The following is an 11274-nucleotide window of genomic DNA, read 5'->3' as shown; positions in this document are numbered from 1 at the left end:
CCCCTAACCATGCTGAATGCTTGAATTCTCCCAGAGAATTGCTTTGAAAGCAGCTGAAAAAAAGTTTAAACGTTTTGGACTCATTACTGATCCCTGAAATTAGTTTCTTAAAAGTAGTATAAAGTCACTCTGGTATAATCTTAATATTTCTAGGCTACATTTTCCTAGTAAAATCTTGGGTGGTTATAACTCACCGTCCTATTCTAAGCCCCTGGCCAACATCAGTTTTTCAATACTCTCATTAGTTTCTCAAAAAAAAAAAAATTTTTTTTTCTGTCCCAAAGTTGAGGCCAAAAATACTCTTAAAGTCTTCTACTCCAAGATCCCTAAGGCTTTTTTAAACACACATATAACTTTCACTGCTGCCAAGTATACGGTAGAAGCTCTAACTTATGAGCCAGGTGAAACTGTAACAGATCCTGGAGAGGACCGACAGTCATTGGGCTTTATCTGTCTCCGGGTGACTGATTTCTCCATGTGCTTGGTGATACCACATTGGAAACACTACTAGCAGGTTTTATCTGTGAACAAGACAAGGATGGTTGAGTGGAGTGCATGAGGAGCTCACATAGAGCCCCCTTTGGTTTACGGGGTTTCCTTCTCATCATCTCTTCCAGGAGCCATACATGGGGAGGTTTAGGATGGCAGTTCTTTTCCGGGGACACGCCTGGAGGACATAAAGCCCGCTCTGTTGGATGACTACCAGACCCCTCAGTGGAACCTGTTGCTGCTTGGAAGGCTTAACTCTCCCAATCATAGCACAGCGTTCTGGGTCTTCATTCTGCAAAGAAACCTGTTAAAAAGGCACCAGACAGTATGGACATCAACCTCTACCGACGAACTCCCTCTTCCATTCTCCTATTTTGCAGGAGATCATTGCTTTTGTTTGTTTGTTTGTTTGTTTGCTTTTAGGGGGTGAGTGGGTGGGTGGGAACTAGACATTCTAAGCACGTCCCTGTGGTAGGAGTTCGGTTTTAAGGTGGAGATTAGGGTGGGCTCGAGGCCCAGTGGTTAGCGCGGCCACAGATTCCTCCAGACTTTCACCTCCGAGTTCCTCTTACCCCATCCAAGGAAGCCGGGCGGTGGGGGTGCACCCAGGCCTTCTGTCCACGAGGGTTGGACTAGGTGAACTTTAAGGGTCAGCCAGAAAGCATCAGCGGGGACACGGAACCAGGCCGTTTGAGTTCACGCGAGGATCTCAACTCCTCCCTCGCTCGCGCCCCGGTCCGGGGCTGCAGACCGGTTCCCGCCGGCCTGGCGGGCGACCAGCTGCCTCCCGCCCCGCCCTCCTGTCAGCTGAGCTCGGCCTCCGTTCACACCTGCTTCCTTCCAGCTTAGGTGCCACCTTCACGCGTGGAGAAGACCACGTCGAGGTCCCCGCTGAGGTTGGGCCCTTGGGGTTGCAGGCCGAGGAGGGCACGAAGGGGAGTGGGCAGCTCCTCACCCCGGGGGTGGTTTGCGATCCCAAACAGACAGACAGACAGACAGACAGACAGACGGACTGACGGACAAGCAGGGGGGCGGGGCTGGAGGAGGAGGAGCCGCCGGGGAGGGCGGTACCGCGGGGAGCCGGGTCTGGCCTCCCGCCCCCGCCCGCTCGGAGCGTTGGTCTGGGCGGCGACACGGGAGCTCCGGCTCGCAGCCCAGCGGCGGGCGGCGGAGTGCGGCGGGAGCGCGGCGGGCGGCGGGGCAGGTGGGGCGCTTCCCCGGCGCGGCGGGCGGGGCGGGCGGGGCGCTGGGGCTGCAGACGCCGCGCTCCCTGCGCTCTCTCCCGGCTCCGCGCCGCGCGTCCGGCGGAGCTGGTGGCGGGAGCTCCGGGACCGGGACCCCCGGGCAAGGCTGCCTCCGCCGCCGCCTCTATAAGGAGTGCCGAGCCCGCCGCCGGGAGAGGTCGGTGAGTTTCGATTTGTGCCTCGGCTCTGCCTCTCCAGGGTGGGGGGCGGCGAGAGGGGCGCCCGGGGGTGTCCGCGACCCCCAGTCTGCCTCCCCGGGAGCGGGAAGCGGGAAGCGGGAAAGGGGAGCCGCCGCCGGGTGCACGGAGGGGCACCTCCTGGCCTGTGGATGGAGGTGGCGGGGCCGCAGGGGTTTCGGGGAAGCAGGGGCGAGGGGCGCCGTGGGGGAGGCCCCGGGACGCGGGAGGTGGTCCCTGGAGTTGCGTTTGTTCGGGGCGCTGGCGGAGTTGGGCTGTCGGCGGGGGCTGGGGAGGGGAGAGGGAGGAGGATGGCGCTGTTGGTGGCTCGGCCGAGTCCTCGGATGCCCCCTGGAGCTCCGGTCCGAAGGCGCTGTCTCCAGCCCGCGCCGCGCGCGTCCCGGCTGCGCCCCCGCCCCGCACACCCCCGAGTGGGTCCCCTCGCCAGCCCCCGGGGGCGCGGCTTCCCCGCCCGCACAGGCTGCCCTCCTGCGCCCCCTGCGGCCCCGCGGCCCCTCCCGGGGGGCGGGGGCGCCGCGAGGGGCCAGATGTTGGGGGTCTTTTGTGCCGACCCACGCGCCTGGGGCGCTGCTCCTGGAAGGGCGGCGGCAGGACAAAGCGGGCTGGGCTCGTGGGACTCTGCCCGAGAAGCGGCGCCCCCCGATCCCGCCTAGGGTGGGGGTGGGTGGGGGGAGCGTGGCTTGGTTTTGGGAAGAGTAGAGACATCGGCAGAGCAGGGACAGGGACTTGGTGAGGTGGCAGACGGCGTGCGGGAGAAGAGGATGCTCGCGAATGCAGCGCTGGTGTGGGTGGCTGGGCGCCCCGCATTCCCCTGGAGCCGGGTGTACCTAGTAGGTTTTGCTGGTGTGTATTTGCCCCAAGATGTTATCCTCCTCCGCTTTCTCGTATTTCGTTCTTGAGAGATTACAGTTGGTAGCAGAGGCGCTACCGCCAGAGGAGAACTTGGGGGGCGGGGGAGACTGCAGATGAGGGGTGGGGGGAGGTGGTTATTTATCCTAGAGAGACAATTAGGAGCGTCCCGCCCCCTCGCAGCCCGCCAGCCCTCCACACCTCCGCCGCCTCCCCCCGCCGCCTCGGAGCACCCGCTCCCCGCCGGCCCGGAGGAAGCTTGGATTTCTCTCTGCTGCGCGTACCTAACCCCGACTGCATGTATTTCACCGCAGGCTGAACAAAGCTCGGACTCAATTGTGCTTCCTGCTTGTCAGCCTCTTGCCTCCCCAAACGCGTACCATTGCCACTTGATGTCATCCGACAGAAGGGGGTGAAAGGGAATCGGTGACAGATTCAGGTAACCCCCTCTTCCTCCCAAATAATCTGGGTAGCCGCCTGGGTGTCCATGGGTCCTTTGGGCCAACAGTGTTTGGCACGGGGCCGGCGGGGTGTTTTCTGCATCACATACCATGTGAGGAGTGGGGGCTGCTGGAAAGAAATCGCTGGTGACTTCAAATCTTCCTTTTGAAGTCGTTGAGGGCAGGCAGGGTGCCTTTGGGGCTGTGTAAATGACACCTGGTTTCTTTGGATGAGAATGTTGATATAATAATCAATACATAGTTGTATCTGAATGCGGGGTTTGGATAGATACTTGCTTTCTTATCTGTAGTAATATATTTTGGCTTCAGTGGGACATAGTGTTTGTTGAGAAGGTGTCATCCTAAGGCTGATTGCAAATTGGACTGGTGCTCCATGAGAGCGCCGGTCAAATGTAGTGACTTTCTTATGATGTTTCTCCTCCATTCCTTCCTTGTAATAATAGTGTTTGCAGCATCACCCTGCCAGCTGTAAGTTCCTGGGAGGTGGGAGGGAGGGCTGTTGGGGAGGCGGAAAGGACAGAAAACAGAGCTTTAGTTAAGTTTCCATTTATAAAGCTGTGAACCATTAGGCTCTCGGTCTGCATTTTATCTTTAGATTGTTGGTTCTTTTCCAAAAACTCTGGCCTGTTCTTTTCTTTCCAAGGATAGTCCTGTTTTGACGGCCACCTAACCAGATCTGGGGTTATCTTGAAAGAGCTCAATGAAAACGTAACCTTCAGACAGCAGTAGGACACCTTGGCACTGGCATTTTCTCCTAGAGGGCAGGGTCCCCGCGTCCAGGGGATGAGCATGGCTATGGACATGGACTCGGGGTTTGTCTTGTGGGAAGGAGGGGCTGCTGAGGACTACAGGCTACTGGTTACTGGTGTTCTTGCTTGCTCTGCAGCAGTGGCAGCAGCACAGTATCTGTGGCAGATTCTCTGTCCCCCCGCCCCTCCCCTCCAAACCCTTAAAAAAATAAAATAACTTGAAAGATTTGTCCTTCACCTCCAGGGTAGTTTTGTCTTGAGAGGTGACTTAAAAAAAAAAATATAGTGACACTGGCATTTATCCTTCTCCTCTAAGCATGCCGGAATCACTGGGGGAAGTAGGTGAGTTACCCAGTCCCAGCTGAAACAAAGGCCAAGGTGTTAGATCAGATTTGTAATGCTGTTTGGATAGAGGTATTTTGACAGTTTTTATGTCAGCAATAATGCAGGGCGTGTGCTGTGTTCCTGCAAGAAGAAAAACCACGTGATGTTGGTAATAGGGAATGTAACAATGCAATAGAAACAAAGGGTGTGGTGTGTGTGTTTTAATAGAAAAAATAAATACCTCACACACACACACAGTTCCGCAGGAGAAAACAGCTACCTGCACATGTAAAATGCGTGTCCAGGAACAAAGATGAACATAGGGCAGTGTTAGGTGTCACTGTGGCTTTAAATTATGTGTAGTAATAATAAATCACAATAAAGTGTCGTGTTGCTGTTCGATTTTTATTTTATTTTTACTTTTTTTAGGTGGAGGTTTTCCCCGCCCCCAGATGTCTGCAGTACTGTGTGTAGCTTTAGGTAGTAGGGGCAGCCCTAGAGGTTATTAGACCAACCTTTGCCTCCAGACCTCTAACTTCAGCATTCATTTAATTCACTCAGCAGATGTTTATCAAGCACCTAGTAAATAATGGGCCTTGTGATAAAGGCCAAGGAGTGGGGGTGTGGTGTGACCATATAAAAATGAGCCACCTTCAGGGAGCTTACAGGGTAATCGAGAAATGATGACCTGATGCTTGTTAAGTTCAATGATAGCTAGTGAGAAAGAGAGGAAGACTAGTCTTTGACTTCTGAGGAGGGGGCATATGGCCATTCAGCCTTTCCTTGAATGCCTCTTTCCTTGGGGCGCTCACTACTCTGTAAGTGACTGGGCCTGTTGTGAGAAGGTGACCTTTTCTTCAGAGCCTTTCAACTCTTCAGCTGAATCTCACGAATGGTTAGGTTGCACTGTTGTTGAAAGGTCATTCTGTTTTCATTCCTTACTCTTTCAGGGTTGTTTGAATGTGTCCATCCTGTCGGCACCCTCCGCATTTCAAGGTTTTATTCATTCCTGGCTGCACTTGAATTTTGAAACAGAGTCTGCTTTTCTGAATAATCCTGATTTAGAAAACAGAGGGGGTGGGGGAGGAGGGCGTCTTTGCAGGTTGCTCTCTTTTTAAACTAGTAATGTATCAGCAAGATAGGTTAGGTTATTCTGCAGTAACAAATAACCTCCACATCTCAGTGGCTGAGTACTGAGTCTTAGTTTCTTTCCTGTGGTGTGTGTCCAGTGTGGTCAGCAGGTAGTCCTGCTCATTGTAGTCACTCAAGGACCCAAATCGACGGAGGTGTGATCTCGGGTGCTTCCAAGATCCCCGCAGCATTGGAAAGGAAGCTAGAGAATCTTGTTTTCATGACATGATCTGACCCAGAAGTGACTTGCATTGCCACTGCCAGGCCTAGCACTGTGACCCCATTTAACCACAATTCAATATTTCTTGTACTGGAAAGGGAAAACGGGATGTAGGGAGCAGCACTAATAGCTTCCACAAGTAATGTGGCCTAGGCAACTTCATAAAGTGTATACCTACTGGGCCTAGCTTAATGCTTTGTAGGTGTACTAGGCATTACACAAGAATCAGTGGAATGAATGAATGAATGAATGAGTGATACATATCTTAATCTAGTTTTGCCCTAATCTAATATGACTGTACACTGGTCATCAAGTGAAAAATGATAAATTTTTCTCTTTCTGCATAGTTATTTATTCTGAAGTGCTAGGCCAGGAGATATTTCCAAGGCTGGTTGATTCTAGGAGGTTCGGTGCTTAGCATTATGTAACCAAGAGGTGTTACCTACAGACTTTCTCTCCCTCACCATCTGCCGCTTGTCTAAGACTTCCTGAGTTTGTTTGGAACAGCTCAGGGTAGAAAAAGTGGCAAAGGGCCTAGCATCAACCAGGGGGTGGCCTCATCCACAAAGATGAGGGTAACAGATGGGACCTAGAACAGGCAAGGAAGGGTGTGGGGAGGGTAGCCTTGTATCACACTCTTGCCACTTTGATGTTTAGAAAGAGCGATTTGGAGAGTTCTGGTGCGTGTGTATTTCCATCAGCAACCATGGTGACTGTGATGGTAATTTTTTTTTTTAAAAAATATATTTTTATTGATTTTATACAGAGAGGAAGGGAGAGAGATAGAGAGTTAGAAACATCGATGAGAGAGCGTCATCGATCAGCTGCCTCTTGCACACCCCCTACTGGGGTTATGCCCGCAACCAAGGTACATGCCCTTGACCGGAACCGAAGCCGGGACCCTTCAGTCCCCAAGCCTACGCTCTATCCATTGAGCCAAACCGGTCCTGGCTGTGATGGTAAGTTTTAAGGCCTTTCTTGCTGCACGCTCCCTACAAACAGTTGGGTGAAACGGGCATTACAAAGAGCTCTGGATCAAGCAGTTGATGGCTGGTAGAGAGATTTGGCTGTGGGAAGTGCTGGTCACTCAAATATCTCGGTTCATGTTGTGATAAATACATGCATGGGTTAGAATTTTTAGGATTTGATGAGGACTTTTAGCAAAAGCATGGAATTGAACAGAATAGTATTGCTTCTGACTCAATCAACTCGATGAAGTCATAAACAGACAGGTGACAGAGTGAGCTGACCTTAGCCCTCAAGTCACAGTGACTAGAGGACATGGGTGTTGACCTGAGAACACAGAGGCTGCCCCCTGGCCCAGTGTCCCTTGAGTAACTAATGGTTGCACCCAAAAAACTTCTGAAGTGGGAGATGAGCAGCCACTAGGGGAACCAGATATAGCCTTGACCTCCGAGAACCAGTGTAGGCTTGGGCTGAGAGCTAGGACAGACTGAGAGGGAAAATTAAGCCCTGAGGGACTAATCTTGGAATATATTTGGGAAGCTCCAAAATACATTTCTATATTTTGTTTGGCCTCTGACTTCCCACCACTTTAATTTCCTAACAAAGCTGGCTAGGTGGACACTTGTGGAATGAACTTGTGGTTCCTGGTGCTGCCAGGGCCAAAGTCACAGCCTGAAAGGAAGAGGCGCTGGTTTTCCTGCCCCTTCCCTCATGGCTTCTGGAGCTGCGCTGGGTAGTCCAGGGTCGGCCTTAATGATAGAAGTCACAATTTGGATAAGATAAGCACTTGTTTTAAAGGATTTTCTACTTCTGCTTGACTTAGTCATTGTCAGACTTAAAGAGGAAGGCCTCAAGTTGTGTATATGCAACTTGCATTTCCTTTGAGTGCCTCTCAGCCTGGGATTTCCTGGTCTGACCTTGTATGGCTGCTTGAGGCTGAGAGGGTATTCCTTGTGGATCTGGGGGTGGGGGTGGGTGGGTAGAGGGGGCAGGGAAGCTGCTTGTGCTGTGCTGGGAAGGGAGGGGATGAGTGGGAAAAGACTCCTTATTCACCAATTGATTTGTTAATTCCTGCATAGATTAAACTCATTGCAAATGCCCTGAATGATAAAAGTTATTCTAACATCACGGGGACTTCCTGGAATGTCAGACCTTCAGACCTTCATGCAAAAAAGGGGTCAAAATGAGAGGTCAGATGTGGGGCAAATGCAGATGTGCCACCTTGGGACAAAGTCAGGATAAAGTTGGGATAAAGTGGAATCACAGATGCCCTATTCCAGTGGTCTGCAGACTCATTAGTCAGCAGAGCCAAATGTCAACAGTACAACAATTGAAATTTCCTTTGAGAGCCAAAATTTTTTAAACTTAAACTTCTTCTAACGCCACTTCTTCAAAATAGACTCGCCAGGCTGTGGTATTTTGTGGAAGAGCCACACTCAAAGGGCCAAAGAGCTGCATGTGGCTCTCGAGCCGCAGTTTGCCGACCATGGCTATTCTGTGCTTTTTTTTCTACTTCTGCTTTTCCCATCTTACTCCTACTTACCAGGAAATGTGACTTTTCTGGCTTAGTTCCTATTTATAAATTCAAATAATCACACTGGATATGGATACACTCTTCACTGAACTTCTGTGAATTAATGAGATTTTGGTAAAAGCTTTGACAGGTAGACACTGTGGAAATAGGGAGCATTGTTATTATATTGATATTCTGTTTATGAATGGGTTAGCTGTCCCTCCTGAGTGACAGTTCCCACCTTTCCCTTAATTTGCTACTGCCCCATCCTGACTGAGAGTCTTGTTTCTCTCTGGGCTATTACTGTGAGTACCCTTACCTCTTGGCTTCCCACTAGCAATTCATATTATAAAAAACCCTTACAATAGCACGCTGTTTAATTGTTTGTTCCCTGTGTAATAACCTTCAGTGGCTTATGGTTTTTGTTGTTTGTGGGAGGGGGGAGAAGCTCATATTCTTTTCTTAAAAGCTATTCCAACCTTGACTTTTGCTCTGCCTGATTTTAAACCACCCCATTAGCTAGGGTAGTTAACCTACTGTTTCTCAAAAACACTTTGCATAGCCTCTTTCTTAATTTTGGAACATTCTGTGGCCTACTGTGTCTTCTCTCTATACCCCATCTTTAAAGGTGGATTCTGCTCTTAACTCGTCTGAAGAAGTTAACTCTATCACTTCGGAACTTACCAGTCCTTCACTCCAAAGTTCTCTGGCAAAGTTGCCTCCATCTTTCATTTCATTCAACATTCACTCATTCATTTTACAGAGGGCACTTATCATATGTTGTCTTGTATTATCACCTAAGATTGATGTGTCTTTTTGTTTCTGTTTAATTGCAAAATACAGAAACTTACTCAAGCTGAAACCAGTTTAGCTCAGTGGATAGAGCGTCGGCCTGTGTACTGAAAGGCCCCAGGTTCGATTTCGGTCAAGGCCATGTACCTTGGTTGCAGGCACATCCCCAGTAGGGGGTGTGCAAGAGGCAGCTAATCGATGTTTCTCTATCATCGATGTTTCTAACTCTATCCCTCTCTCTTCCTCTCTGTAAAAAATCAATAAAATATGCTAAAAACAAAAGAAGAAACCCACTCAAGCTAAAGGGAGGTGTAGTAAAAAGATGTCTCAGGATGTTTTGTGTTTTTTTTATCATCAAGCCACACATCACCGGAGTCCTAGTGAACAGGACTCTTCCAGTCATTGCTGAGTAGGGGGAGAGGATGAGGGGTACGCATCCCTCTTCGAGCTGGTAGATGTAGAGACCAGGACCAGCAGGATCTCAGTTCCTTTGCAAAATCTTTAAGATTAGATGAGGTTTGACCCTATTTGTACCTCTCCTCCTCCTCCCCTCCCGTATTTGTACAAAGTAAAGGGCTCAGTAAATAATCATTTACAATACAGAAATGATTTTGACTTACTGTGATAAAGGAATTATATATACTTTTGGTCTATAGATTTAAAGGGACTTTTAAGAGAGACTTATTTTTAAGAGCTTTGCATACTTGCATTAATAATGATTAAAAATTGAATCAAATTATTAGATAGAGCTGCCAGGCTACAGCCTGCATACCAGTGGTTGGGAGGAGAATGGGCTCTATGAGGATTATCATTCTAACAAAATGAATTGTTATTGACGGTCTGTTTTACAACTTCAATTAGCCGGCTTCTTCCAAAGCAACAACAAAACAAGAACACCCTCTTGGTGACATAAAGCAAGCAGTATTAGAACTTTGCACCCCACCTGGTCACCCACAATCTTAAGGAGCAGGCTGTGCTGTTTGGGTTTGACACCAGCAGGTAACAGTTGCCTACAACTGGCTAACATATCTTCCTAATTATTATAAGTTGTGGTCATGAGTGCCTTTGTGATAGATATCTGTTTTACCTAACTTCTTTTGAATATCACCCACCTGATAGAATATCTTTTTAAAAATATATATGTTTTTATTGATTTCAGAGAGGAAAAGAGGGAGAGAGAGAGACAGACAGACAGACAGACAGACAGACATTAATGATGAGAGAGAATCATTGATGGGCCGCCTCCTGCTCGACCCTTATTGGGGCTCGAGATGGCAACCCGGGCATGTGCCTTCGATTGGGAATGGAACCTGGGATCCTTCAGTCTGCAGGCCAGGACACAGTTTCCACCAGCCAAACCTGCCAGGACTAGAAGATCATCTTGGAATGCTTGATCATTATGGATGGTATTATTATGAAAGAGGGAATGTGCTCTACTGCTTGGAGAAAATGGCCAGGAATACATTAACATTAAAATGTTCTCAGGTTGACAAATAGTGAATGGAACTAAGATAAATGTCCCCAAACAAAGTATTTAGTGTAATGTTCTTGTGCAGTTGTATTGCTCTGGAGCAGGTTTGCAAATTGCTTCCTTACAGGTTAATATGAGATTAAAAGTGGTTGGAGAGCACTGGATAGAGTACTTTGTTGAGAGAATTTGCTCCTTTGTTGCCTGAAACATAAGGATTACTGTCATTTCATGTGGTACCAGCTAATTCAGTCATGCAGGTTGAAAGCCATTTTGAACTGTGGTAAGTACCTGTCGATCCATTACTGCTCCACACGGATGCTTCAGAATATATCTTTTCACCTGTGGGGGTGGATAAAATAGCATTGGAAACACAACACCAATGATTTAGGTATACAATTGTTTTTATTAAATTTTCTTAAATATTGAGTGCCTACTGTTTGCCAGGCATAATTCTGCAAAATTCTAACTAAAATATCTGCCTTGCTGTAACTTAACATGTGAATGAACTTAACTCATAATAAATTTGATTTTCTGCTTTTTAGGCAATGGTAAAGGTAAAAAGGGCAGAGAATAAAAGAAATGAATCTGATACTTTTCTTTCAATTCTTGATTCTCTTGCCATATATGCCCACGTTACTTGATTCAAATTCAGTTGAGTAGTTAAAAACATTATGCTGATTTTTACAGAGAGAAAGGAAGAGAGAGAGAGAGTAGATAGATTTGTTGTTTGTTTATACTTTCATTGGGACGATGCTCTAACCAAACTGCCAGGCCAGGGCTTCTAAACATTTTCAAGCGAGAGGAGTTTGAATTCAAATTTGAGCTCTGCCATAATGACCTTTAGTGAATATGGTCTGACTGAACCTTT

The 11274-nt window shown here is 48.5% G+C and overlaps 1 protein-coding gene across 6 annotated transcripts in view; it reads left to right on the top strand.

Moving 5' to 3' along the window:
- Positions 1-1657: 1657 nt before the first annotated feature.
- Positions 1658-11274, top strand: part of RNF152 (ring finger protein 152) — a 69071-nt gene continuing 59454 nt past the window's right edge. For 2 of the 6 annotated variants that reach the window (XR_014795422.1, XM_084888895.1), the window contains exons 1-2: positions 1724-1894; positions 3094-3218. The gene's annotated coding sequence lies outside the window, so the exon portion shown is untranslated. Of the gene's footprint in view, positions 1694-1723; positions 1895-3093; positions 3219-11274 lie in introns of those variants that run through there. The other 4 variants (XM_084888897.1, XM_084888896.1, XM_084888899.1 and 1 more) reach the window with 4 other exon arrangements.

Source organism: Pipistrellus hanaki (assembly GCF_964339955.1).
Source record: "Pipistrellus hanaki genome assembly, chromosome: 6".
NCBI lineage: Eukaryota > Metazoa > Chordata > Mammalia > Chiroptera > Vespertilionidae > Pipistrellus > Pipistrellus hanaki.
The sequence above is the reverse complement of the archived record's forward strand: the minus strand, read 5'-3'. Positions and strand labels throughout refer to the sequence as shown.